Raw genomic sequence first — 26,808 nt, 5'->3', positions numbered from 1 at the left:
GGAACGAAACGTTTCTGGAATCGGTTTCGCACAATGTCCAGGTATCCAGTCGGAATTTAATGTCAGCTTGGTATATGGGTTTAAATCTTGTCGGCAGCGCAAACCGCGTGACTGCGATTCACAAAGCGCCGATTGTATTATTCGAGTAAGCTGTTTCTCAGGGGTGCGGTCGGTCGCTGAAAATAACTGGAGCACACGTACGTTTCCACCTTCGAAACGGTGTGCACGATTTCTTTTTTTTTTTCTTTTTGCGTGCGCATTCTAAATGGTCGGCAGCCGTGCGACTTGTTTAAATTTCAAATTCTCGTTTAATTTATAATGTTGTTTTCTTCTCGCTATAATATCTCCTTACCGAAACGGCGTAAAGCTTTGCTCCTTTCTCTATCCTCGTCCCGGCGTGCTATTGTATGCATATCGTTGTTTATTCATTTCCATATTTCCATGGCGTGCCGTGGCAAAGAAGGAGAGCTCTTGTGTAAGTACGAGAGCTCGCGCGCGCACGCGCTCGAAAGAGCCAGCGCGCGTAAAACATGTTTACCTTTTTAAGTGTAATATACATTTCATTTTATTTGCCACCTCATGTAAATTCCTTGCCTGTACACGCGGTAACACGATTTTTCCATCGTCCCAAGCGACAACAACGCGCGATACCAACAGGAAAATATCCCCGACAGCTCGCTGCTTTTCCAGCAATCTCTTTTCCTCTCTTACGACAGTGCGATATTCCCGGGCACACCTGAGTGCCGCCTTATTTACAATGAAGCTTCGATCATATTACCTCGTTGCGCAAACAATCCGGACGACTAAATATGTTAGCAAGGTAGAAGTTCTCGTTGTGGTTTAAGTACGTAAAATCGGATCTCTGCTTTCGATGAAAGAGAATCTTCATCCTCCGCTACTTCATTCTTTGCACGAACGGTTAAGTTGTTGTAATTGGGACGTTAAATAAAGGACGTTAGAAATAAATCTTACAACGATTACTCCACTTTTGATATTTTATCTTCTTTTTATCTTTCTTTTGCATTCTGTGTATTTTTACATCTTCAAATTTCCTACAAATGTATAAAAACCTAATTATAACCATTTGAGAAATACTTTACCTTCCTTTCAAGGATCTCTGAAAGAGAAGGAAAGTGTCATTCATTAACGCGAGATTAGTTCGATTGTCGGATCTTGTATCTTCTATCGAGTGATCCGAAGATCATCTGGATAAGCTCACTGATCGAAGTGTAAAAACGACTTCGACAATACTTAGAAGAAATAGATTACAGAAAGTAATTAATATCAAGCTGGTTTTTCCATCGTTTCATCTAAAAGAAGGATCGCTTAAGCGGCTTGCTTGAATAAGAAATTAAATTCAAACGATCCGCTCGACGATAGCTATCGCCTAAGTGTTCTCTTGAACATACTAATTTCGATGAAGAAAGCTGAAATCAAAGGATCGCTATTTAAACGAATGGAATGGGATTTCACGTGGGTCAGAATTATACCCGGCCAGGGAGCAGCACTTGAAATTTTAATAACTCATTGTAAACTGTCTCAAACTCTCGTCGGAAGATATTTATTTCCCAAATACCGATCGCGAAACCTGTTGCTGCCGGGCTTGGCGAAATAATCGGAATCCCGTGGTGCTCCGGGGGCCGTCATTATACGCTCAACTTCAAGAAATTGTTCTTGAATCGCTTGTGATAACAGTAGAAAATTATGTTATTTGTTATTTATCGTGCCGCAAACAGAGACCCCTTATAACATCATGTTCCCTGCGGGATATGGACACGTATATAACGGGTGTCTCTTTTAAATCATCCAATCCAATATATCGCGTGTCTACATCAAAATATTATATCTGCCCATAAATTGAGACGATAGAAGAAAATTTCAGAGAAAATATCGCGAATTTTTTCTTGGGCGTATTGAAAGAAATAGAACGCTTTATCAATATAAGAAGCAAATATATAAAGAAATCAACGCATGACGAATATTGTTGTGTTAACAGGCGAATGCGAAAAAAGGGGATTTCCCAATCACGTGTCGCACGAGAGACATACTTTATTAGACCAGACAAATTCGTATAAACGGGCTTGTTACAAAACTCCACAGGATTCCAATATACAAGCGCCGCTCTGAAAATCAATCTTGCTGCCGGCAGAGTTTTCGTTCCGTTTTTTGAAAAGTATTTCCATCCGTGTTCCAATTGGCTGGCACATGGTTGACACGGATGTGTGTGTCTATGTTACAACGTTAAAGTTAATTCGTGGTCCACGCACAGAAAGAGAGTCTCTGTTCAACCCTTTTGACTCGATTTACCACAAACTTTTATTAAAATTATCGATTGCCGATACGCTTGGAAAGGGAACAAAAAAAAAAAGATGAAATAAAAGGAAGAACCAGAGATGAGGTAGGAGCCAGAGATACGTACGTACTAGAAGCAACGCACACTGTAATTGTATTTTTCCGGCAGTGGCTGCATCACACGTTTCGCCCTTCCCACTTCTTCGCATCTTTTTCGCCGCTTTTGAGCGAAGATCGTGGTAACAAAGGTACGAACCAATAATAAAAATTCTACAAAGACAGCGCCGGTATTTCAGCATGCGCTTTTTTGCGCCGCCGCTTTCTCCCGCTTGTTAGTGGAAAGGGTAGCAGGTCGGAAAGTCTTTCCATCTTTCTTGCGCGTTTTTTAGTTCTGTTCTTGTCGACGTGTTCACGATCCCAGAGGTGGTAATATACCTCTGGAGTCGAAATACACGGCAACGCTTTAAAAATTCTGTCTTCAGTGCGAAGTTGCAACGCGTGCTCAAATAGAAAAGATGTAGACTAATGAAAGTACATTATACAATTTTATACGAAACAAGCTAGGTGGTTGTATGTAACGAACGGAAAAATACAGGTAAATAAGTAAAGTAAGCTACGAATGTAAATAATCAAACAAATGATAGGAAAACAGTAAACAGGCTAAAGTGTAAATAAACAATTCAGCGAATGAGTAAAGAAACAGTTTGAATATTTAAACGAACATAGTTACTTCAAATATACGTTTACACTAAATACACAAATATACGTCTATATTAAATATGCAAATATACATTTCTTTTACGTAGCATTGTCTGGCGTTACATCAACAACATCACAACAATCTTATTAAAACAGTTAAAGTAAGGTTTCGGAAAGTTTACCACACACCACAATAAAACAAGAACGCTATCCTATCCGGGAGAAAATATTGGTGTTAGATATCGGAAGAGCAGCTTCATCTAGAAAAGAGGTTGAACGCCAGACAGAAACCGATTCGTCGGGAACCGCAAAGACAAAAAAAGCCGCGGTTTCCACAGAAAACGTTGCACTCGCGTCGAGCAACGATCCGATACTAATTGCGATTAAATGTCCCGATCAGAGCCATGACACGAGGAAACACCGAGGCAATATATCAAGAATTACTTTTGGCTTCGTTCTCGCGATAATAAACGCACAGAGACTCGTCCAATATTGGCAATTCTCGTGGCGCAGGTAGCACGCTTCTAGCCCGCGTATACACACACGCACACATACGCGTGCATACGTATACGCACGCAACACCCGAGACACGTGCACACGAGTTTCCCAGTTGGTTCGTAACCAATATGGAGCCAGCAGGGAAAAAGAGAGGGGATTTTTCCTGTGTACGTACACGGTTATATCGACCGATATTACCAAGGGGCGAAAAACTCGAAAGGACCCTCGTATCGCTCGAAACGCTGGCCTGTGTTTGATCAGTTAGTCACTGCCGTGACTTCGTGGATATTGTTACCGATGGCCCCGGTTAATATTCTCGGATTACCCTGTATATACGCCGGATACGCGGTTTTCTCGGAAATACACCAGTCCGGAAGTGGTTGCCTCCGAGGTAAAACGTTAATAAGAACGGTATCTCGATCGCTCTTATAATTGATATGCTTCACGACGTATGTACCTATGTATGTGATACTTTGGTCGAGCCAGGATTAAAACTAGGGTTCAAAAAAGGCTGCGTTCGGTTTATCAGGACAGGCTAACCACGTCGAGTAAATTCGCCAACCTCTCCCCACCTTTTCTCTTTCTGTTAACAATCTCCGCTGAACGGGCACGTTTCTGGCTTTCGTCGTGAATCGAGCAACTGAACTCGAGCACGAAAGAAGAATAATAAATTTAACAGGGGGGAGAGGCAGCACAAGCTCGAAGCATGATGCTTTATGAGTTTAGAAGAGCTTAATCTCCCGGCAACCCAATATTTTTCTTCCTCTTTCTCTTCATTGCGCTGGTTATTACCACTTCTTGCTTCTCTCGTTGAGCGTGCTCCATTTTTCTCATTTCGTCGGCTAGAGCGGCTCGCGCGATCGACAGTCGAGAGCGGTTACGTTGTCTTCGAAATCTGCCGAATAGGAACGGGAATTCGGCGGAAATTTTAAGCGCGTCTACTACTAATGGAATTGAGAAGCGAATTGAGCGTAAGGGCCGATTGAATGTGACGATTTAAGCCCATCTTAACACCTCCGCTGTTACTGAAATATCATTTTCCCACCTTGAAGCTTTCAGCGCGTTATGATATCACAATCGATATTTTGCTGTTGCATAAGAATTATCAATTTCATAGAATATTATTTTCTTCTATATCAATAAAAAGTCGTTTCTGCGTTCCCATCGTTTGAGGTGTACGCAAGGTTTCGGATTTAATCGATCAGATGTTAAACGACGACGTTTACAATTCTAAGGGGGTACGCGCACACGGATTTTAGATCGTGCATGCTGGCTCCTTTCTCGGCTGCTCCCTTCTCCCTCCATTCTACTTCCGTAGGGGGTTCTGCTAATTGAACGCGTAATTGATGAGGCTGCAGTCTGTACTTACACAACGCTCCAATTGTGCTCAGCCAAGCGCCGGCAGTGTGTGCCAATATTAGCGATGCACTCGACGTCCCTATAACGGACCCCTCCACGCACAAATAATGCCCCAAGTACCATAAATACTCGACGGCATCCGCAATATGCCCGGCCGTCGCTGCCGAGACTCTGCTTTCAAAGGCGCCGAGTGTCCTCCAAGGATCCGAGACACGAATACCGAAAGATGTCGCGTCCGCCTCCCCTCTTTTAGTTGCATATGCCGCGTTAATGATTTTTCAAGGGTCGAAAAGGTGTTTCACGAGCTCACAGTCTGCCACGTCTCTCAAAAACCAACGTCGACAACGTCTGCGCGTGCGATGCATTTCTTACCTTGAAAGGGTGCTTGTTTCAAGGTCGACTGTGAAACGGGTTCTTCACCACACGTTTCACTCCTTTAGTAATGTCGTGGGTCGATCATTGGTGTATTTGTTTTGTACTTTACGCGGATATTCTGACGCGGAAATGTGAGGTATACTATTTCAATAGCAACGGCAATCAGCGTTTAAGCTTATTCAATTTCGATTCAATGGTCCTTTCATTCCGAGCTCTGTCCAAGAGGCTGAATTTATTTTGCTCTTTAGCTCCGAATTGTCGACATAGGTATCATTATTCCATTGTTTCAGCATTCCGTCAAATTTCTATGACAAAATTTGTATTTTATTATTGTAAATTGAAAAAAGAAAGCGAAATGGACTTTTTGTAAGATTCTAAAGTTGCTCCAGACCTTGGCCATTTAAAGCTGTAAAATACCTCGGTTATCGAAACAGACGACCCTCTTGCTTCATTTCAGCGACAGCAATCAGCCTCGGTTATCTCTACCGCAAGACTTTATTAACCTATTAATCGAACTCGACTCGCGGAACCTATAAAATCCGCGTCTGAATGGTCTCTACTCCGCGCGAACCCAACTTTTTGCCGATATATAAATCCAAGTGACGCCAGCCGCATGAACTCTTTTGCTGACAAATAATGCTTTAAGCGGCGCGGATGGCCGACTGTTCGCGCCGTATATCTCTTTGTCGTTCCTTCGTCCCAGGGAAATCTTTTATGGGAGAGAAACTAGAAAAAGCATCCTCGGGGAATGTTCCGAGATACGAATGTCAAAAGCCACAAATTACTTCAACGGAGTATTATAGCGCTAGAAGTTCGTGGTCGAACAGCAGGTACAAGTGACGCGTGATCACGCATACTTCATCGGAGACATTATGCGGCCGGAAGTCCATGGAAACTACTGTAGCGCTCGTTTCACGTTCTGCCACTTATCTTCGTTAATATATCTTCCCTAATCGTGTAAATCGTAGCCGCTCGTTAGCCCAAGCCGGGCTACTACTCTCCGTGATTGTATTTCTAACGAGGATCGTATCTTTCCCTTTTTTCGAAACTATCCGATATTCGGGCCCCGTATCTTTACATCCGTTTCCGTTTCGTCTCGTGACCGAGGAATAACCTCGCGTTATTTTCTTAGCTCGATTCCTCCGCATCGAACAAGTTTCACTCTCGCGTTTGAGAATCGAATAGGCGCTTTTATTTATTAAACGATCGACTCGACGGATAACTCGGTTATTCTCGGTCTGCAGGGCTGCCTCAAGAGAAGCGAAACTCGCCGCGAGCGGGTACGCGACGGCAGATAAATAAATCAAACGAAACGTGGTGCAAGGTAACGCGAACGCAGATGCCGTGCTTTCCTGGCACGTGGTTATGAAAAAGCTGCGTTTTGATGCGTGCAAAACATGTCCCGAGGGCGGTGAATCCTTGAACATACTTAACCCCATGTTCCTGCCTCGACGCCACCGTCTCTGTGCGGCTCCGTTGAAGTTACAGTCACGTATACACGCAAATACAAAAAGTCTGACTTTATGAGCTGTACCCGTGTATGCGCGCGTGTGTAGAGAGGCGTACAGGCCCGGTAGAAAGGAGGAGGGAAGAAATGAAAAGGGAAAACGTAAAAGGAAAAAAGAAGGGAGAGGAGGAGGAGTGGCGAAGGGCGCGTTCTCGCTGGGGGTGAGTTTGCCCAGAGAACTTTTGTAATACGCACAGGACGGAGCCATAGATTTGAATTAATTCGGCGGCGAAGTTTTCCCTGGCAAATAAAAATAAGTCACTGTATCAATTTAATACCGCTTTATAGTCTACCCTGGCATCAGCTTCGTCCTTTCTTCTTCTTCGCGGTCTTCCTGCGAACGGGCATCCTATCTACCGTTGAAAACGAAAGAAGAGCAGACGGCCGGCCTCTGCGTTATTACTTGGTCCGTTGTTCAAGAATTGGTCAAACATCGGGACTCAAATTACCCTCTGTTCCCCTCCTCTTCTTTTCTTCCTTCCCCTTGGAAAAAAAAGAAAATCCAAGTACCGATGAAATCGTCCACCGGTGCTCTCGCGCCACGCCATCGGCAAACAAAAAGTTATTAAAGCCGGCCTTTATTGCCGGACCCGCGTGGACTTCATACGTTTCAGGAATTTCGCCCGAACGTCAACCAAAATGAACCGGAACTCTTGAACGTGCCGCCCTTTTTATGCCGGCGCTGTCAGGAGGATTCACACTGCCACGAATTTTCGTTCTCTCGTAAAGAATTATTAAATGAGCTATAGAATAATGTTGGGGTTTTTATCGCGTAATCACCTTTTTAATCCACCAACCGAGCAAATTGGGTTTAAAAAGAGAGATCAAAGAAAATACTAAGTACACGTTCATCGTTTTCCCGGTTTTTAAATCTTTCTAAACGACCATCGATTAAAGAGATGTGCCCAAAGAAACGACGACGAAGAGATGTAGCTCGTCCCATTGTCTGGAACAAGCGGGTGACAGAGGGGCTGTACTTGTCATAGGTAAGGCAAACAACGGTGGCAATTTGCCGTGAGCCGGGACCGCACGTTCGACCGTCTATGCGTAATTCGTTTATCCTTAATTCCTCGTTGAGCCAGCTGGAGCGTATTATTCGGACGCATCTCCGGTGGCCGGAGACTTTGTTTCGCATTTACCCTCGCGTTACGGCCACTAGTGCTAGAACGACGCCGCGAGCTGTAGTACATTTTACGGTTGGCTAGCCAGTAATGCAGTAATTAACGTTTCTTTCATGTACTCTTTTGCTTTCACCGCTTGAAACCAGCTGCATGCCGCGCGTAAGAGCTTCGCTCGCTGGCTGTCCACCGTATCGTGCTCAGCCACATATACCCTGGTACACGTGTGTTGCGGCAACACACGGTACAGACGAGCGTATTTACGGAGACAGAAGAGAGTACATTCAACCTTTCCCCTTCTATTTTCACCCTTCCCTTGGACCCAGCCAGAGAGAACCCCCGCGGTGCGCGCCCTTTCCTCTCCGCCCCTTCCGTCCAGTTGAAAAAATAATTACCCTGTAAGCCGGACCGTTTCCGCTCGTGGACCTCGCGTTCTCGCGTCCCTTGCCTGTAAACTTGCTTCAACTCGTTCGAGGAATCCACCTACCCGGCCCGTTACAGCCCCTCTTTATCGGGGCAAAAGAGGGTTGTCGACGAATCTTTGATGGAGCTTGTCGTTGGACGAGAGTAGTCGCAGCGTTGCCTCCACGATAGGGCTTAGTTTCTTAGGCGATTGTTTCCTACGATCGGTGAATGTTTGATGAAAAAACTCGTCTGGGCTTTAAGTTGTACTTTTAGACTGAGACGTGCTCGCTCGTGGAATTGAAAGAACTCGAACAGGGAGCCAGAAAAAATTTAGTTATAGGGCTAGAATTGTGAAACAACTGTCTGAGAAATCTACAAAAGATGACATTCGCTTAGAAATGATTAATATTCCTCTGTTCGGAATTTTGAGTGGCCTTCCGTTTATGGTACGGACAGGCCACTTCTTTAGGAAATTCTAAATTACGTGTCCTTCCCGAGCTGTAAACCTAATGACTCCGAGGTCAGGTAAAAAACCCCGGGGTAGGACCAGCCGGAAGGGCACGAGGGACAGACGAAACCCAACGGCTGGTAAGGAGAATCAGCAACGTAGGAGGGCAGTTCATCATCAGACATCGTACCGTGCGGGTGAAATACTTCACTTCCAACAAGATCTTACCACCGCCGTGTTCACAACATCACACTTCATGTTAATACAAGTGCAAATACAGTGCTGGATTACTCTAACACTCGATCTATTAAACCTCCTTCACCTTGAGCTTTAAGTCATTCGAGGTACGCGATATCGACCAATCGGTTTGACCTGATCGGTTGCTGCTTAGTCGATAATTCGCAACGTCCTCTGATGATATATCATAAATGTTCCATGGTTACGCTACGTATTTCTATGCGTTTATAGGAAATTTGAAATTGCACAGAATATGTATAATATGAAATATTGCAAAGTATTGCGTTTTTTTGTAATGCTTCCTAGACGAAGCAATTGAAAATTATAAATTTACGTAAACGACTCTTTAGCAAGAGCGTACATTCAAGACAATCTCAACAAATACGAGAAGCTTAATCCAATTCGCTCCGTTCAAGGATCCTTCGATCCAATCATCCAGCGATAATCATCGATCAGTTACCTCTCTGCTCTAACGAATAGACTACCTTTCGTGGAAAATGTCGAGGGTAGACGAGAGTTTTCAGCGACAGCGGTTCTCGGTAGCCGATCGACAGGTGCGGAATAATAATACTTTGTTTCCTCTCTCATTTCTGAATTTACGCTAGCTCGTGACTCGGTTATCGGCGCCGCGAATCGCGCTTTTACTATCGGATCACTGTATCGCGGCCAAGTGGCGCGCTCATTCCATTCTCTTGAAATACTGCTTTTTAATTCGCGCCCTCCAGCTCGCCACTTTCTCCGATTGTTAACTTCCAACCATCCCGATCGTCGAGTATCATCGACAATTTCAGCTAATTCTCTGGAAACAAAAGGGTCAAGAGATAGACGTGTTCGCTAAAAATCCAATAGCCTCGTCGGCTACGAATGTAGTTCGTCGTCGCATAGCGGTGCTTTCAACGATTGGAGACACTCGGGCGTAAATACGCTTTAAAATCCACCAGAATGTGGAGACCACGTGCCAGTAAAGTCCCAAAGGGTGACACGTCGTCGCTGCGAGGCAAAAAGAGATCAGAAAGAAATCCTTTTCTCTTCTACATCGTTCTTAAAGCAGTGGACGACAGGCAAGAAGTTTGTATTAGGTCGATCGGGCAATTCTATAGGTTTTGTAGTTCGAAAGAGAAGAAATCGATTCTTTTCATTAGTTTTTTTATATAATATTCGTTATTGTTTATTACCGGCTTTTGTCTAACTGACAAATCGTTTATTCCGTCGTTGGATCTTTCATTCTTGTTGGTAAAATATATTTTCAGTGTCTGTATAACACGATGACCTGAATAAATATCCTAAAATAGATTTCCTGTCAAAGTTTTCTAAAGATCAAAACAAAATACGTGAAAATCTATGAAAGCTGCCTTCATTGGAAATTTATCCAATACTTGTAGATATAAAATACAATCTTCCAAATACATTCTGTTATCATCGCAATTTACCAATCAAAATTTCTCTAACAATATTAGTCTTTCTCTTTCTATGTCTCGTGTTTGTATATTTAAAATCTATAACTTTAAAAATGTATAACCACATTTCAACTACCTGCTATTTATATAAAATATACAAGCTAAATCTGGCGACGAAGCTTCCCTTAATCTGTTATGCGACATGAAAGCTTCGAACAGCATTGTTGTAGGTTATTCTAATATCGTAACGTCGATCGGCTGAACAGCTGAGTCAGGGTGTAACAGAAGCGTTTCACAGGTGAAAAATGAAACAGTTACGCTGGTTCTATTATCAAGCGCGCATCCCCGCACATTTTTCCATTCCTCCACGATGCCACTAGCATTTTTTATTGGCATATTTTTTACGATATAGTTTTATACGAAATTGGAAGGAAAATTGGGCGGGGAATATAGCGGGCGTGCACTTTGCATTCACCAGAGACACCATGGCCTCTTGCCGGCGTATAAAGCGTGTTCGATCGACGATCGAAGCAAGCAACGGGACTCTCGTAAAGTCGAGTCGGAACAGTAAAAGAATCGTAGCCAGGGAGTGGACCGAGAACCGGCTGACGCCGGAAAACACGCGAGTCTTAAATTTATTTACCCCGGCGGCCGTCTACCCTTTGTAAGTCTCACGTGCGCGACGTTGGAAATTCTGTTCGCCTCGCCAATCGATGCTTTAGAAGGAAACGATAGCCACGAGATTTCTCAGACTTCTTCGTTCGTGCAATTCGTTGCGAAAATTTGAAGAGTGGCTCGGAATCTTCGTAGATTTTTATATAATAATCAAGAGCAGTAGATGGGATGAAACCATTCGTAGTAGCAATCCTCTAGTAGCCTTGAGTAGTCGTCGAGCATTTATAAGCATCTACAAGCATCTACAAGCAATCTAGGAATTGCGTGTTTAAAAAATTGACTCTCAATGTCTCGACAACATTTTAAGGTGTATTTATAATTATAATTTGACTAATTAAAACATCGAAGCATTCTGTCCATATAAAGATACCAATTCTTTATGAATTATACACTGGAAATAATTCTTTGCCTATAAAAGTCGTACAACTCGGACGCACTTTTTGTACAACAGTCTGCGTTTAATATCCCGGAATACACGATCGACTGGTTTAAAGCAGCTGGAACTGGCGGTACATCAGCAACCAAGTTGCCTTTCTTTTATAAAGCGGAATTTCTAACAGGTTAGTAACTTACTGGCCGATTCGGTATGTAGATCATGCGTAACGAAGGAAACTTAGAAGAAGCAATTCCTTCCATTTCAACAAATATTCCACGCGTTTTCTTTTCTTTCATTATATATTCCTCAAATAGATGTTCGCTGCTTCTGGTTGCGTAACACAGAGGCTGAGTTTCTCAATGATCGCACGTCTTCGCGAGGAATGTCTGAAATGCCTGTAAAGAAACGCATTTGGAGAGTGCGTCGGCTCGCGTCCGGAATACGCAATCCAGCATCGCGGAAGACGCAGCTCACTCTGAGGCAAATTCGCGTCGCGGCTGAACACCGCGTTCACCCATAATCGTTGTGGAACTCCCGACAAACTCGTACTCGTTTCTTCTCCTTTCGAGATTCCATTCGTTCTCCGACTAGCGTAGAGAGCTTCAACTAAGCTGGGAAATCGTGGAAACGACGGTGTTTCGCGAGATTCGCCGAAGATGATCGCGAGACACCAGCCTCGGATTCTTGCAACTCCATGTGCTCGAAGGTAATAACATTTTTATTGATATACTTTGCGTGGCCACGCGCGGCACGGATCGACAATCGAGTGGCAGGCTAAGTGCTCGCGTTTATGCTCGCTGGAAATTGCATCGCGGAATGGCCGATAAATGTTTTCTTAGCGGTTCAGTTTTGCGAAACTGGTCCGAGTACCGTGGAATGGAGTTATTGTTTCGCTTTCCGGTTATGTTTGCCCGAGCAAAGGTGCAGGAGTGCGTCTTTTCCAGTAACGTTGCCTGTATTTCCTTTCTCGAATAGAAATATCCCGCGCATCGGTATGTACATATCTGAAACGGCTTAACCTAACCTCCTTACATCCATCAGCTATTATGGCGTTCGCGAATGGTTATCTATTTGACAAAGCTTTAGGAAAATTTCAGTAGCTTTTGTCTGTTTAATCTGCTCATTCGTACTTGGAAGAATCAGGGGCAGAATGATGTAAGTGAGGAAATTTTTAATTTGAAGAGAATGTGGGTATAGTTAAATCGTAGTACGAAAGTCTTCCGAAATATCTTACTATACGTAGCCACACAAACTTGGACGTTTCTAACTAGATCCATAATCTAATCAGACGGATACAAATGTTATATCGTTATGATTAATGATTATTCTTGTACCGCTTTCCCAGCGAAATTCTTATTTATATAGCAATTAATAGGGAAAATATGCACGAAAATGAAGTCGAGAATAATCGAGATAAAAGACAGAAGTAAAACGAAATGCTGGAATTGCGGCAGTAGACGAACACGTTACAACCCGCTGCGAACACTTGGTAACGTTCGATCCTTGAGCTTAATGTCAATTCTAGCCGCGTTTTACTCCACGAAATACGGATTCCTCTCGATGGAAGAAACACTTTCATGGTGTCCATTAAATTACAATCACCCTGGGATTTTTTGTACCGGGTGGAAATGGTAACGGTGTCGCATCGTGGTCGAGTATTTTACAACGTCTGTAAATAAAAGGAGCACGAACTGTCGCACTTTCCTGCTTTACTACGGTATATTATTGCCCGGTTTACGTTTTCCTCGATAGCGCCGGTTGTATCCATCGCGTTCTTCCCGACCCCCAACTTGCGGTCAATAGCTGAAGCGATCTTCAATCGGTCCGAACGGTTTTTACCTCGATCTCGGAGTATCGCGATTCAGGTGCCTCCGTCCGGCTCCCAGGGGAAATTTTAAAAATCCCAATCGGCCGCGAAGAAAACGTACGAGAAACTATTCGTCTTGGTAGCTGTATATCTCCGGTCGAAACGCGTATCGTGAATCATTACGTATCTCTGCGTATTCCGAAAGGAGAGAGGTAGACATCGTTTCTCGGTGCGCGAGTGTTCAGGGATGAAAATAAAATCTACCGTTCGTTTATTGTCACGATAGATCACATGGCTACCGTAAGAAACGCGAGTCGATTCAGTTTTATCCATCTCACCGGTCGACGGTCTTGTTAAGTTCGTTTATCGTCGGATCATATTCTTGAAAGGTTTCTCAAGCACACTCCGCCGAGGAATTTTCATTTTCGGTACTGGTTTTGGTTATGACAGCACTTAGAGAATAGTTTCAGTTTTATCGCTTATCAACGATTCGCTGTCGAAGTGGTTTTGTGACCAGTGATAAAATAGCCGGCGTTCCGCCACTTTGTGCTTGGTACAAAAGCGGTTCCCTAGTTTGTCTAATTGCGGTTTCATACCTTCGTTAAAACGAATATTAAATGGGAATTAAATAACTTTCGACCGGCGAAAGTTAAAATATGGCTGTCACCAGCGTTGGATTTATTTTACAGAGATGAAAAATCGAACAGAGAAAGCTTGTATCCTCTACGTAGTGATGAAATTTATTTAAAAAATAAACCTGTTTATAGATAAGTTGGAAACTACTAAACGTGAAATATTTATATGAATTAGAACTAACTCAACTTTTCCTACCTGAAGGTTAACAACTGTTATCAGAAATTATAACGCTATTATGGAGTCTAAAGCAAAAATGTCGTATTACCAATAGCGGCAAAAACAATTTCCAAGCGTGGAAGATTGAAAGAAAAAGACTTGTATACCGATAAGAATACAACGGATGGAAATAATCACAGAATAGTGACGATCGTAGCCGTAAGATTCATCTCCATATGTTCTTGTTCCGTTTATTTCGATGAGCGACGTTCTCGTAAAGACATCAAAGCTATATCCTCGACGGTGAAATAAAGACTACGAAAGTCCATAAAAGTCGAGCACAGGCCGGGAATGGAGCAGGCGGCGATCGATGCGCGTGCACAGGGCTGTCGCGATCGCATACACTTGCCCAGATATTTTCAATAACGTTTACAACACGATCGCACGTGAAGCACGTGTAATGGGTTGTTTAACGATCTCCAGAGCATTCGTTGGTTTTAAACGGATGTTTTTTTCGTTGGAATTCACTTTTGGATAGGATCTGCTGTTTCCAAGCTGTAGACATCTGAAACATTTAATTTGGAATATGTTGCAGTTGTAAAGAAACATTCCTTTTTTCGTTGCTTAAAGTACTAGGTAAAATAGATTTTTATGTTGAAATATTAGGGCTTGAAAGAAGTTCGTGTAACATTAAGAATGGTATTCGTCTCGTTATACCCGGCGATATTTCAAGCGTCGAATTTTGTCCTATTCATCGGGCTAACTAAGCTGCAGACACGAGACTATTAATTTCCCGAGAAGAAAGATTCCTGGGAATTCTAATTAACTCGAATATTTTTTTTTTCTCCTGCCGTTCTTATGGCTTCATTCTCCTACGATATTTCACACGCTTGATTCATCCGGTAACATTCGCGGAGCCCGCGAAACTAGCTGTTCCTTGCTATCGTTGTTAACAATTCAGACCAACTAGCCCATTTCTCGCTGTACCAGAAACACAGAGAGCGACGGTATTTCAGTGAGAAGTGCGGAAAACTAACGACTATGGAGTTGAAAATGCACGAAAAGATGCAACGGTGCGTATGCATAGATGCTATTCGTGTAAACCATCCCGTGAAACCGGTCGTAAAGCGGCGGAACGCAAACATCCGGTTCGCGAATGGCGCACTCGTAAACCGTAAAAGACACGGACGACGTTCACCTCGACCCGAAACGAACGTCGATAAGCACGATCGTAAAAAAATCATTTTCTTTCGTGAAAAGTTGCCGAGGATCCTTCTACTTTCGAGATTTTTACGCGGTTCGTTAGACGTTCAACGACGGCTTGATTTTTCCAGGCAAACCCGAGACAAGCGAAAAACGTGGACGAAACGGATGAATAATGGAGAACGAGGGGCGGCCAATGGCGCGCGAATCGATGTGTCGCGGATAAACATACATATAAAATTGACCGTAATAAACGTAGAAACGTTTTATCAGGTTTCGCGGCGCGGCGAATTGAATTGTAAACCGAAACGAATCCGTGCGGCGCGCTCTGATCCTTTTCTCTCGCTCTCTCCCTCGTTCTACCCTTCTTTGTTGCTCGTTGTGTGTTTGTCGATTCCTGGGACGTCGCTGCGCTTCGGAAAGCGAATATTGCACCGAAATAAACTGAAACAAATAAATTTTCGCCGTTTATGTAAATAACTGGAGAAGCCGCTGGTCAGCTGCGAATTACGAGGACAATCATAAATTCGTTGACACGTCCGTGTACGAGTATTGACCTCGCTGACGAAGTTACAACGTGTTACGTTATCGAGGATTATTTTATAATAGAAAAGAATGGCGTGAAATTGTGTTTAGAACGATTCGTCATCACTTCGTTATTGTGTCTGATCGATCATCTGCAGTACAATAAAACGTTATGCAATTTGTACTACTTACACGCTGATCTTTCATTCCTACGGTTTAATGTTTTCCAGCACGAAATATTTTCAGTCATCTCGGGAAAATTTTTGGCGTGTTATATCCACAATAAAAATTGTGTATATGATATTTATATGTTGCTTGATCTCGGAAATCTAACCAGGAGAGATTCGCAATCGGGAAATTCAAAAAATTATTGAACTATAAGGATATGTAGAGCATATGTAGGATTGTATTAGGTTGTCCGAAAAGTTTCTTTCGTTTTATGAGGAAATAATAAACGCGCAACGTTTCTTGTTTTATATTATTTTGTCGAATTACGTACGATCCATTTTGTGCTGTTGTGATAAACACCGCGACATTTCACAGACTTGGTTTTACGTTTACATGAAGGTGCACTGTTGTAAAAAAACACGTTCACGAAAAAAAGACACTTTCCGGACAACCCAATATTACGTAATCATTTTTCTTGCCCAAATTCGCTCCAAGGGGGTAAAATTGTCGCCGAAAAATTCGACTATTTTTCGATTTTGTGTTATAGCTCGCAAGTTATAACAGACAGAAAAGAAGTTCTCAGACAAAAGTTGTTTCTGTTAACGAGGGCTATTGTTTGGTAAAAGATTTGTGTGGACAAAAAAATGAATAATTCTCTGAAGAATTCGTTTTTCGACGAAAAATCTCAATCAGTGGTTTGAATAATTATGAAACAGCATAAAAAAGCAAATACTTTCTAGAAGTACAAATACAAGCTTTTCTGAATTGTGGCTGTGTTGTTGAATTGTGTCCCTAGACAATCGAAGAACTTCTCGATCTCACTGTACATATCATATGATATGCTGCACACGCAATAGGAAATACCCATGATGCACGCACACGTATGCATCATCTGACGCGAATGTGTTATGCGAAACGAGGAAAAACACGCGTACTTATGAATAAAACATATTATGAATTCTGTTTTCGCTACGACCAAGTAATAAATGATTCTACTCGTTGTTATTGTCGATAGTATTGGAGGTGTGTGATCGACTAGTGAAGACTCATCAATGGAGAAATATTAGGTAAAAAAATGTTAGTTTCTTTGTAGTACACTATAGGCATATATAGACTAACAATAAGTATATCTTGACTCTGTAACGATCGCATAAAAATCGTTAGCATAGATTTTGCAATTATTAATTCTTTTACCTATGGTTACATTCAAAATTGTGGATAATGATAATAATGAGATACCTACTAATGACAGAGAAATGGAGTTACGTGATAGAATAAAAGATATGCTTATTAAATTGCATGGAAACGCTTCCTTCTGCATGAGAAGTTGCGAGTTATAACACAAAATCGAAAAAAAATCCGCGTTATTAGGGGCCAACTTTGCCCTTATAGAGTAAATTTGGACAGTAAAAAAAATTGCGTAACATGCACCTATATATGCTCTACATGTTCCTGAAATTTCGAAATTTTTTTACTTTCCGGGTTGAGAATTTTTTTTCAGTAAGTAAAAGTTTCTGGCTATTGTTAGCGCACACGGTTCAGCTTTGGTTATATTATTAGCTTGAAATTGTACGCGTCCTAAATTTCAACTATTCTTTTGATATCGCTGGAAGAATTGTAAGCAGTGGTGTAAGTAGTCATATTAAAAAGAAATAATAAGCAAACGAAGAACCAAGGCACAACAAATTTTTTATTATAAAATACACATTTCTGACGCGTGTAATAAATGCACCAGCGCATAACGTACACGCTGTACGGAACCTGTTAAAAGCAGAAACTCGTAACATAGATGGGAAACTTGAACAACAATTTCTCATACCATCTCTTGCGTAAACTTTCGTCTCGCGTTAAGCACAAGCCGGATGAATAAATCCGCGACACCGGATCCCGGTAAGAAGAGAATCGCCAATTAACAAGCGAACGTTGTTACGGAAATGGTTTTGCGTCCCGATTACGCGTGTCACGTTGCTTCGAATTACTGGACGATATTAGCAGGCTGACACGTATGCCGAGCATGTGGCCTACTATAAACATAATCGCTCGTGTAGATACTTGAGTGCATGCCGCGCGTCTGGCACTCGAAATGGACGATTCAATTGCCCCGTAAACGTGTAAGTGAGTCGTACAACGATATGTTAACTGTAAGGTTTGGCGCAGATGAGCTTCGCAGCATTGTTACAATTTCAAACCGGTGACGTTATGCGATTGAAGAAATTCAGATGAACAATACGATGTTGTTGTTTAGCACAGTCGATGCTAATTTGTAAGATTCTCGCTTTAACGATAAGTCAGTTAACAATAGTGAAAACGGTGAAAGGTTCGCGGATCTAATCCGAGTGACACAACGACCGAGTTCTCTCGTGACGTTTCGCGGCGTGACGCTCGTAAAACGTCGCGGAATGCAAACGTTCGATTGAAAGAAAGGCGCGTTGATCGTAAAATTCGTGGGGAAACAAGTCACGAATGTCGCGAGGAATCGTTGGTGCAGCCATGAAAGAGGATAAACTTTTGCCAACAAAACAAGGAGAATCCGATGGAACAGTGCTCTCGTCGCTGGACTATTGGTGAAATGTTAATGGGCGAACGGGCGCGGCACGCGAAACAAATCAAATTTTATAACGGAGACGATATTTCGCGGCAGTCACGGTAGATTAAACGCACGAGGGTCGAATAAGCTGCGCGCGATCGGGCGCCCGTGAAATTGAGCTATGCCGCGATAAAATTCGACGCGAGTTTGGCCGCGATTAAAATCGATTGATGTTTGATCGATGACACGTTCAGAGCCAGAGCCGACCTGTGTCAGCCGGTACTAGTTATGAAATAGCGACTGTGTTTTATCGGAAAAATTCTCGTCATACTCTGTTAGGATCGGGTAATCGAATGCTAGAGACGTATCGTCGAGAGAGAAAAAGAGAAAGCTTGTTTTAAGGCGTGCCACCAACAAACGTGTTCACCGATCATTTTATGACCATTCCGCTATTTTGTCGCCCTCGATTATAGCTTGTAACAAACTCACGAACAGTACTGCAAACCTAGAAAAATATTTGATGTACCTATTGTATCGTGTTCAAAGAGCTTTGCAGTAAACGCCAACTGCATAGACGAGCTATAACACCTAAAACGTATAGTTTGTGAAATTTCATATTTTTACGAATATAATTTACAAAGTCCAGTCTGTATAGAAATTTATTTCATCCACTAACCACTATCGCAAGTAACTGTATACTTTTGCATTTTTTAATTTTCCATAATTAAACGACAGTTAAAAAACGAACTGTTCGTAAACACCAAGACGTACAGACAAAAAGTTTCGAGACAGCCGTGATTCCGGTGTAGTCGTAAAAAGCGGCGAAGAGAAGGATTAGTTCTCTTCATGGTCGTAAGGTTTCCCTGGAAGTGTAGTCCCTTTTCATCCAGCAGAAGCAGGAACGCCGGCGCGATTATTGTAGTATTTTCCAAACATGACCCGTTGGAGTCCCATAAAGTCGGCTTTCGTCTCACACATGGAAGGCTTTACCAAAACAAAGCCGTCTCTTCAGTCGAATTCCACGTTTTAAATACTCTCCTTGCGAGGCCCATCCCTCGTAGACGAAACTTTTCGAAGCCAACTGTTTCACGTTTCGTTCTGTTCCTCTTTTGGGATAGCAACCTCCGGCGCGGCAGCCGGTTGAACATCGACGACAAATATTCAGGTTCTCGTATACTCGTGTAACTGTCGCGATTTACATAGCGACGGGCTTGTCGAGGCACACGAATCGCGCGAAACCCTCGTAAATCTCCAGCCTGGCCGCGAGGAATCGTCGAAAAGACATAACGATTATAAACGCGCGCATTGCACGAGGCTGTCCCCGCGCTCGAAGGGACCACGAGCACCCAAGGGATGCATCAGTCATGACTGAACGCACGGCTATTAATAAAAGTGGTTAATTACACGGCCAGAACAACGTCGCTCTCATCCAGACTCGCGTAGAAATCACGCGATTTAACGTTAGGCGTGGTCCCTCTTATAACATGGATTTTCATTTTCTCGGCCGTTGGGATTTTAAATCTACGTACACGCGAGAATCACACGAAATTTTCTTTCATCGCGAACGGGACATTTGTACGTCGCTTCTTTGATTCTTAAATGGTCCACGTGAACCGAAGTCAATCAATTTTAACGATAAGCGTAGCTTCTTTTTTATCAAATAAAAGTTTTCTTCGCCACTTGGTAACGGTTTTCCCCAAAGTTCACGTGGTCCAAGATCAAACGATTTTAACTATGAACATCATTCCCATTGTAAATAAAATAACGTGGCTTCCAGGTTTACGCGAACTGGGGTCACGCAATTTAATAATAGGTGAAGTTTTAATGTATTGCGAATCGTATGTTTCTGTAAAAATTAATAATTTTTGACGTATACCTCAATTTCTGCAAATGTTTTGTTATTTATGAACGGAAGCGTACATTTTGTCATAAATGTTACATTCTAATCTCTTTGGTACAAGTTTCATCGTCATCGTTAATTTTAGTGTTAATGGCGGATGCGCTTAGTTTGAAAACTTACTCCATTTAGTTTCTAAGTCCACATAGACCGAAGCGATACGATAGTTACGATAGGCGTAGCGACCGTTTATCGCGAATGTAAGCTCCCTCTTGATTCGTTAAGCGAACCAGCTTGATCCGGATGCTTGTACGCGCGTATCCCGCGCGGACACTTTTTGTCCGCGCCAGTAATTTATCGTTGGGAAAGTATATTAACTGGCGACTCTCCAACTAGTGACATAGTAGAGGATTTGTTGGATTTGATACGAGCTGGTCGCGGTTTAGTCGTGCGAATAGTTTGCGAGGGTGGACCGACTGCGGAGAAGCAGAAGGATGCCCTTGAGGTCGTTGTTTTAGATAGGGTTGAACTCCAGGGCGATATATATCGTTTTTCTCCCGGTTGTCTCTTCATCATAACGCGTAAGTGCAAATTCATGCGGTTTTTATACAGAGCGATACAAATTTAGCGCAACTTTAAGTTTTAATAATTGCATATAAAAAATTGGGATTTATTCGTGGAATCGATATTTAATTTCCTCCTTTATGATGTGTTTAGCTATTTAAATGAACGTTAGCTGTTCGTTGTTTCAACATCATGTCGATATATAACATAAATCATTTTTATTCAATAAATTCTTGCTCTAAATAGATTCATTTAACAACTGAATTTACTGAACAGTTCTACAACTCTCTGTATAATTCTCTTCTATAAATCTCAGGTCAAAACTATAATTCCTATGTGTTTCGAGATCGTACGACAAGAGGTTAATTTCAATTAATTAAAATTCTACTGCAAATGCTGGAAAAAGACCAATCGCTTCAAATTACAAAACTGTATCCGCCAAATTAATACCGTATGGCGAGAAATCACACCGCTGCTCACCACCGCTATGATTTCGAGACCGTACCCTGTGTATTCTCCGGGGTGAAATATTTCTCGCCTTATCTTCGTTCATTTCCATCCGTATGAGAGGTGTGGGGTCCCAAAAAGGCGGAGCTGTCCGTGTTTCCACACGTGTCGGTCGGAACGAGCTATACTCCGGAACATGTGGCTCATCGTTCGCTTAAGCCGACACTTCTGTGCCCATGCATTGGCCAGTAACGTATTAAAACCGTAGCACGCGGCCTCGTAAACCGCTTCTTTTCGATTTTCCGTTGGGACCAACGATGCCTCGTTGCTTCGTTCTCGTTTACACGTTTACAGAAGTATTCAGAGGCTTGCTAACACTTTCTATGAATATATCATTCGTAAAAAAATCCAAATATGTATATAAAAATTACAAGATATTTAGTATTTAAACAGTCGATTATCCGTTACATTTAATGAGCCTCGATATTTAGTGGGATCATTTTTAACATTTATAGCAATATGCTTAAGATATCTGTTCATGCTAATTTTTTTCCAAATATATATTTGCGGTGAATATCTTGTAGGTTTTCGGACCAGTCTAAGATTCGATTAATATAATCATGACAATCGTGTCTCATAATTGTTGTAATAAAGTTTCAAAATACTTTATATAATACCTACGGTATATACAATTATCGCATGGCTAGTGTTGGAATAGTTTCATGATCCACTATACGTGTAGAACATGGCTGGGTCGTAGCTTGTCGTCCAATTGGAACAGCTGTTGTCGTTACCTTTGTTCCTCGCCTTTCTCGTCTCCGCCCCTTTCGTTCGATGAAATTAGGGAAATAAAATTTGCAGCTCGACACCGTGGCTGCAGGGTTTCCTGCAGCAAAGTGGCTCGGCGATTTAACGGTGGCGTTCTTCTCTTGTCTCCTGGCGGAAGCAACGCGTTAACTGTTCAATTTTCACCCTCGTCGATCGACTTTGTGCACCGCTCCAAGTTTTTTAATTAATTAGACCATGGAGAGACAACGAGCGAGAAAGTGGCAGCCGGTCGCTCCTCGAAGAAGGAGGCGACAGAGAGCTTAACGAACGTCTGGTAATATCTGGAAAAGCGAAGGAAGCCAAACAAAATTAACTTTTCACAAGGCGTTCGATGGTGGTGCACGTGGGCTGCACGCGATCACAGCCAAGGCTTAAGTAGCGCCGTGTACTTGTTCGTCATTCCCCTCCCAGGCTGCACCTGCGAAAACATCAAAGACATTGGGAAAGGGTTTTGTAGAGAATCTTACTGTCCCTTCCGTTTAATAATCGATCTACGAGAGTCTTCCTCCCGCAATGTCTTTCATTGCCAATTATCCGTCTACGGGCAAACTTTTTCTTGCTCCTCCTCGCCCTCAACCGATGTAAGATAATCAAAATTTTTGACACTTAAGCAAGCTATATAATAACAATGGTATTTACTATATAGTATTATTATATAACTTTTATCATATAATAATATCGTCATTCGTGTGGACATTGAACAATTTCAAAATTGAACAGTAGAGTAGAGTTGATTATATTACAGTCATTTTTTAAACTTCTCTTGCAACTTACTATTATATTTATGATTTACATTAGTAGATAATCATCTGCTTTTGAGAATCGAAAATCAGCCATTTATGTAGGTAATAAAATTGAGAAATTAAAAAAAAGTGGAATTGATCAGTTTGATTTTGAGAAGCATATATATAATGCTTTATATTAATCCATTGGAAACCGGTAACGCATTCTATGCGTCATGCATACCATCTATCCGGTGACGCACTGTGTGCGTCATATAAAAAGATTGTCACGCTTAGTCAATACTAGAAGAACAGAAGACGTTGCATGAAATTAAAGGAATGCTATTAATTCCGGTATAGAGGAGAAATAAATAATCGAAAATCAGAACCACGGGGGCTGCACGATCGAACTAACGTGATTAATGAAATTTCACAAATAGCAAGTTACTAGTCACCGGCATTAATAAATACCCTGACGGTTGGTTCCGGAGAAGTCGCGTGTCCTATCGGGCAGATAAACGAACGTGGCTTTAAATACTGGCGGAAATCAGGTTCGACCGTTATTAAATTTCCGAATGCGCAGACTAGTGCAATATCCCGGACGGCGAAAGGGTGCGGCGGAGGGTTGAACGCGCTCGCGCTAAAACAGCCAGGTGGGTAATATTGCCAACTTGTTCATATAGTTACGAACACGCGGCGCTGTTAATCACATCGAATTACAACACATGCAGGCAGTGCATTTTGAGATATGCGAATCTAGTTAGCCGACCGCTGGTGTTAATGCACGTTGCGCTGCAAGAAGGAAAATGGGATAAATGGGCGGCCGCGAATCGAATAATGCATAAACGATCGCCGCTCCCAGAAGATATTGCCCCGGTCGCCACTGTTTACATGGAAAACGTAACTGGAAATCGGTGCTGAATCTCGATGCTGTTTGCCGTTACGGAGACCAGACATTGACTGGCTGTCTTTATGGCAACGTTATATCATCGTTGTTGCTAGTCATGATTTGATAGGATCCGCCATCACGGATCGTAAGAGAATTCGAAATTCCTATCGTTACTTTATCCTTGGGTTAGGTAGAGTCAATCATTGGTTATTTGAAAGTTTTGCTTACTATCGTCACAAGCGTAGATTTTCGATGGAAAGTTTTTCTTCAAACTTTTCTACGAATGTCTGAGATATTCGCGTTCTAATTTTCTGATGAAATTAAGAATTAATATTCTGGTTGACGTCATCAGTAACGTAAATCCTCGGCGAAAGAAGAATACGATAATCTTCAAGGTACGTAGAACGGTATATCGTTGATAATGCAACCTGATATTTTCCCAAATGTTCCCATGAACATCTGCAGTCGCAGCGACATACAGTTCTCAACGTCGAAATACGCGGTGCATCACAAAGAACGAAAGGGTAGTAGGATTGAGATACGGATTTCCAACAATCGGCACAGTCGTGTAGCGATTCGATCTCCGACGAGGTTCACGGTAAATCCATTATATAAATAAGCGATGAAAAAAGCAGAGTCGTATAGAAAGCTGGCCCCGTGTTCCTTTGGCCCGTTTCCTCGGACCGAGGCAAAGGACTTGGGTTGGAACGCGGACCTGTCTACCGCAAATACACTGCTCCTCTCCCCTCAATGGCTGGCCGGGCATAACTCTATTAAACTTTGAAATATCCTCAAGGTATCGAGCTTACAATGGTAGCGAAGGAACGCGTCTCCTGTGTCAGCGGAACCGCCACCCCCGGACCACCCCTTTCCCTCTTTCCCTTTCAAAACAAACTGTCACATACTTTCTGTATGGCAGAAGCTTTAAAAACAGCAATGAACTATGTTGCCGCTAGGGCAGAATCGGCCGAATGGGGAAGGCAAGGGCTTGCCGCGAAGGGGGATGAAAATAAAGGGCGAAGGAAGAAAGAATAGAGTGGGAGGGGTGGTCGCGGGAGGACAGGCCGCCGCATCGCGATGATAGAGAACCAAAGTATAGTCGTAGTGTACGTGGGTACACGAATGAATGTACACGTGTGTACATTCAGACGAGACGGTCGTTCGTGAAAGCACGAGGCTCGACTACCCCCTTTTCGCGTGTCACCCCTTGCCAGTGCAGGGGTTGCGCGATTTTATCTCCGGCATTCTTCTAGCCAGAGGGTCTCTGGATCCGCGGGCGGCTTGTCGTCGGATGTACGCACACGAGGCTACGTGCGTGCATCCGACGACGAAGATTCAACACGCGACACGACGTAGAATAAATGGGACGAGCAATAGTGTGCGCACACTTTGGACCGCTATCGTCCCACGGCTGTCTTTCAACCGAACCAAGGAAATCTCGAGACGCAGAGCAACCCCTTCTTCTCTTTCCTTTCTCTCCGTGTGTTGGCGATTTAAGCCTTATTCCTGAACGTTTGTCTCCCTCTTTTAAGTAACCCCCACCCCTTTACAGTCGATTCTTCTCCGTTTTAGTTGACGTATAGGTACCTTTTCAATTCTCCGTGGGCGACATCCGTCTTGCTGCGTACAAATATAGACCGGGCGGATCAACGATTAGATCTCTCATCTGATTAGTCTCGGGGACTGCGTTAAGGGCTCCAGGGATGCATGCACGCTCCGTTTCCCCACGAATCCTGACCCAGTCCTTCTATCCCGGAGGTGAGTCGAGATAGTTGGCCAGGTAAAGGACAGAGCTCATTGTCAACGATCATGGGACATGGTACTACGATCGTGCGACAGAGAGTTTAAAGGATCAAGGGTTGAAGCCTGCGGCTCTCTCTGAACGGGCCTCAAGGGAATCTCTTCGAGACGGAGCCTCACAGATGTTAATGCGATTTGCCGTAATCTTCTTCGATTCTCCAGACGACTGTGTTCATTTTTTTCACCTCGATTTTGTTCGCCTTCGGAGAAGATGACTTCTAGGATGGATCTTAAGAAGGATGCTACGCATCGGTCGTATTAGAGTCGCCGGCAATAAGCCTTTGGTTCTCACGAGTCATATTCGTATAGAATACGAGGTGATTCATCTTTAACGGGAGAAATACCAGAAAAATTGTTTTCTTGAATATCTTTCCTGGATATATTTCTTTCATCCCGTAAAGAACAATTTACTATTATTATAAAGAAAATTTCCACCGTAGCCGGCTTGATTTTCACGAAACGAACAAACAAGAGGTGTTCGCTTTTACGAGAGAAGATTTACTACGAGGAAGGCAGGCTTGTTCTTCCGGGCGAAAAGAAACCGTTTTGGGTTGCACGCTACAATTGCAACCGCGGTGCAATTGGAACGGCGTACAAAGCGGTACGAGGAGAACAGGAAGGAAACGGTGGCGAGGAAAAATTGTTGGCAACTTTTGATTTCGCGACATGGTCGAATAGGGGTGATGCGGATTTTTTCTTCTCTTTTCCACCGAGCCGCCGAGTAAATTCAAATTCTGCGCGATGAAAAACCGTAACCGCGGACAAAGGTACCATTTACTCGCGACTGCGGTTTTCAACCATTCGGCAGAAACGCGTTTTACCGCCTTGTGCGCCGTCCTCGCGTCTCTCGTCCAACTCTTTCTGTCCAAAAGACGCAAAAAGCCCAGAACAGATCCTGAGAATTTGGCCATTCGTTCACCGAACCAGCTCCAACCTTGTTCTGTCTAATTAGAACTCGTGTCACTTCCCTTTGGATACTTCAGCACTCTCCAATTAACCCTTAACTTGGCTGTAACTACATAGTTTGATGATCGTCACAGAGCAAAATCTGTCCAGAATATTAGTTTTCATATTCCTCTTGATGACAGGTATCAGAGTCGATGGAACAGTTGATTTCACTCTCCACTCTAAATTTACACGCAGATCGCGTTGCTAATAGGCAATCATGGAGAGTGGGCATCCCTCGAGCAGGGTGTATAAAATTTCAGCGCGAGACCGAAAGACAAATCAGTGTAGAAGCTGCGTATACAGCGGCACGTATCATCGGAGCTTGTAACCGGGAGCTGGCTAGAGGAGACTGAATAATGCATGAA

Source organism: Bombus bifarius, unplaced genomic scaffold (genome assembly GCF_011952205.1).
Source record: "Bombus bifarius isolate JDL3187 unplaced genomic scaffold, Bbif_JDL3187 scf7180000007987, whole genome shotgun sequence".
Classification (NCBI taxonomy): domain Eukaryota; kingdom Metazoa; phylum Arthropoda; class Insecta; order Hymenoptera; family Apidae; genus Bombus; species Bombus bifarius.
Note: the sequence above shows the minus strand (reverse complement) of the source record.